The sequence below is a fragment of the Callithrix jacchus genome, chromosome 16 (genome assembly GCF_049354715.1).
Source record: "Callithrix jacchus isolate 240 chromosome 16, calJac240_pri, whole genome shotgun sequence".
In the NCBI taxonomy this organism is placed as follows: Eukaryota; Metazoa; Chordata; class Mammalia; order Primates; family Cebidae; genus Callithrix; species Callithrix jacchus.
The window spans coordinates 16,540,986-16,544,597 of NC_133517.1; positions in this window are offsets into that span (position 1 = coordinate 16,540,986).

Sequence of the window (3,612 nt, forward strand, 5' to 3'; positions counted from 1 at the left end):
TCATGCACTTGCTAGGTATCAAGCACCACGTGGCCCCTGCCCTGAGGGAGCTTACAGTCAGTTAAAGCAGAAGGAGCCACACAATCCCAGCAGTCCCGATGGCCTCAGCTTTGCACATCACCCTCCCATCCTAAATTGCAAATGCCAGTTCATCATTTTATCATTTTTGCACTGTTAATGTACCCTGAAGATCTGTTTTACATTATATATATATATACCCAAGGTACATAAAGTGTTCCTCTGTTTCGAATAGGCTTCGATTCTTACTAGATTTGAATGAGTGTAGTAGTTTCAATTTCTTGTCATTATTTAACAATTCCCATTCCATGCAGGTATCATTTAGGTGTTAACACAAAAAAGTGGGTTTTTCAAAACATGTTTAAATCTCCATATTTTTAATCTCTTGTCCTTCTAAATCAACATAAAATCTTCAATTCTGTAAAGATACAGTGTCTTCCATTCCAGCTTTCATGTTTCCAATCATTCAACGAATGTTTACTGAGTACATGTTATGTACCAGACACACACAGTGCTAGACACTGGAGATGATAAGACAGTTCCTGTCTCAAGATCTGCTCCATCAAAAGGGGGAAGCTCACATCACAATGTGAGGAATGAGAATAATAATGAGAGTGTGTCCTGGAACTATGGAGCAAGGAGTTGGAAACCAAAGGAAAGGATCCTGACCCATTTTGAAAACAGTCAGGCCTTTCAAAGAATAAGTAAGGCATCTGAAACCAGTCCTACATGCCATCTGATGATAACTCAACAGAAAAAAATCCTTCCAGGAAAATAATGTAGACTACGCAAAGGTAAGAAAGCATAAGACAGCATGATGTGTTTGAAAAACTCTAAGGTTCAGCCAGGTGTGGTGGCTGATGCCTGTAATCCCAGTATCTTGAGAGGCTGAGGTGGATCACTTGAGGCCACGAGTTTGAGACCAGCCTAGCCAGTGTGGAGAAATCTGTCTCTACTAAAAAATACAAAGATTAGCCAAATATGGTAGCAGCCTGTAATCCCAGCTACTCAGGAGCCTGAGACTCGAGAATCGCTTGAGCCTGGGAGGCAGAGGCTTCAGTGGGCCAAGATCATGCCACAGCACTCCAGCCTGGGTGACAAGAGTGAGACTGTCTCAAAAACAAAAACAAAAAATCCTAAGTAGGTTAAGTGGAAAAAACCATGGGTAGAGGGTGTTAAATAAAAGAGGAAGCAAAAATCCCTTACAAATCCTACTGAAGACATTGAGCTTTATCTTTCTGTGGAGAGAAAGTCATTTAAAACAAAACATAAGTGTAGGCCAGGGAATAGAATCTTCAGATTTGCATCACAAAAAAGTCCATCTGATGAAAACATGAAAGAGGAGAGACTGCAAAAGAGTTCAGCCAAGAGGCTTGTGAAGTAATAAAACAATAAATCGAGAGGACCTGAACTACGACAGTGACCACAGCAAACACTGGATAGTGGGTATCCTTAAGGCTATACAGAAAACTATGCTTAAAAGAAAAGCCCACGCCCAAATACTGCATAGAATATAGCAATTCCTTGAATGCACGGAATAGCTCATGAGAACGGAAAAGGCTCCTACACCTCAGGAAAAGTAAAGATTGGGGGTTGGGGGAGAGAGATCATCAAGATAAATAGCTAATGCATGCAAGGCTTAATACCTAGGTAATAGGTTGACAGGTGCAGCAAACCACCAGGGCACATGTCTACCTATGTAACAAACCTGCACATCCTGCACGTGCATCACGGAACTTAAAATTAAATTAAATTTTAAAAATGTAAAAAGAAAAGGTGTTCGTGTTGACAACAACAAAAAGAAAAGTTGGCCGGGCGTGGTGGCTCAAGCCTGTAATCCCAGCACTTTGGGAGGCCGAGGCGGGTGGATCACCAGGTCAAGAGATCGAGACCGTCCTGGTCAACATGGTGAAACCCCGTCTCTACTAAAAATACAAAAAACTAGCTGGGCATGGTGGCACATGCCTGTAATCCCAGCTACTCAGGAGAATTGCCTGAACCCAGGAGGCGGAGGTTGCAGTGAGCTGAGATCACGCCATTGCACTCCAGCCTGGGTAACAAGAGTGAAACTCCGTCTCAAAAAAAAAAAAAAAAGAAAGAAAAGAAAAGAAAAGTAAAGACTAGAAAAACCTGCCCACAAACACAAGAAGAGGACACCGAAGTTGGTCTATCCTAACACAAGCTCTGATGGAAAAACCCTTCCCTGAGAATCTGAAGCAATAGGCCTGCCCTCACCTAAGCTTGTGGTTACAATGTACACTACGGGAGGGATCTGGAACATGGAGCCTAAGAAAATAACATAAACATGGGACATTATGGAATAAGATCTATGGTGAGGGAAAAAAAAGGAAGATACAAAACAGTACAGGTAGCAGAGTACCACTAATGTAAAAGGTAGTAATAGCCAGGTGCATATATGTAGCATGTGCACAGACCATCTTACCTAAAATGGTGTGTCCCAGACTCAGTCTTTGATCCTCATCTCTTCCCTAGTGATACTCACTCTATTAGTGATCTCACCAAGTCTCAAGGCTCATTGATCATTTTAATTGTTGCTCTCAATTTATACCTCTGGCCCAGACCTCTCTCCCTCATCCCAGACTCAGATATTCAATGGCCAACTCAAAAGTGCTACTTAGATGCATGAGACGTCTAAAATCCAAAACTTTTCTTATATCCTCTCAAGCCTGTTCCTCCACCTCCTTCCCCATTTCACTGACAGTAAATCCATCCTTCCAGCCACTTGGTCCTAAACCCTTGGAGTCATCCTTGAGTCTGTGCTTGCGCTCATATCCCACATCCAGTTCATCAGGAAAGACCATTGGCTCTATCTTCAAGATATGTCTGGCATCCTACTGTGTTACACCTTCTCCACGGCCACGACCCTGGACAAAATCATCATCGTAAGAATTCCTATGTATTGCAAGTTTTGAAACGTCTTATTTTCCTTCTGCCTCAACATCCCCATGAATAGACTGAGAGCATTCCACCCAAGCAACCAGGTGAGCCTATGTGATAAGATTGATGCAAGACACAAGTTCTCCTTCTTGCTTTCCCCTGACTGTGACCAGTGATATTCAAATGCACCAATGAAATCACCTTGCAACTTTTCTTTCATGCTCTACCCTGACCCCTAATTACTTGGCCCAGGGTCCTCACTCCCCACTGCTTGGCTGAGCTTATTCCTTTTGTGCCCTTCCTATGTGACCCTCTCATGGTAAGCAGTGACTCTATCTCTCTAAGACCTGTGAGGATAATAAACGATGTTTTCCTACCCCTCTTTTGTGTACCCTCTTGTGACCTCCTCAGACCGACCATCTCAGGAAAGAATGGAAGACAACCTGCACCACTGCACCAACTTCTCACAGGTCTCCCTGCTTCTACCTTCCCCCACCACACTGACACACTCTAATTTAAATTTAGAAGCCAGATTCAGCATTTAAAAATATAAGATCATGGCTGGATGCGGTGGTTCACGCCTGTAATCCCAGCACTTTGGGAGGCCGAAGCAGGCAGATCACTTGAGGAGAGGAATTTGAGACCAGCTTGGCCAACATGATGAAACCCTGTCTCTACTAAAAATACAAACGTTAT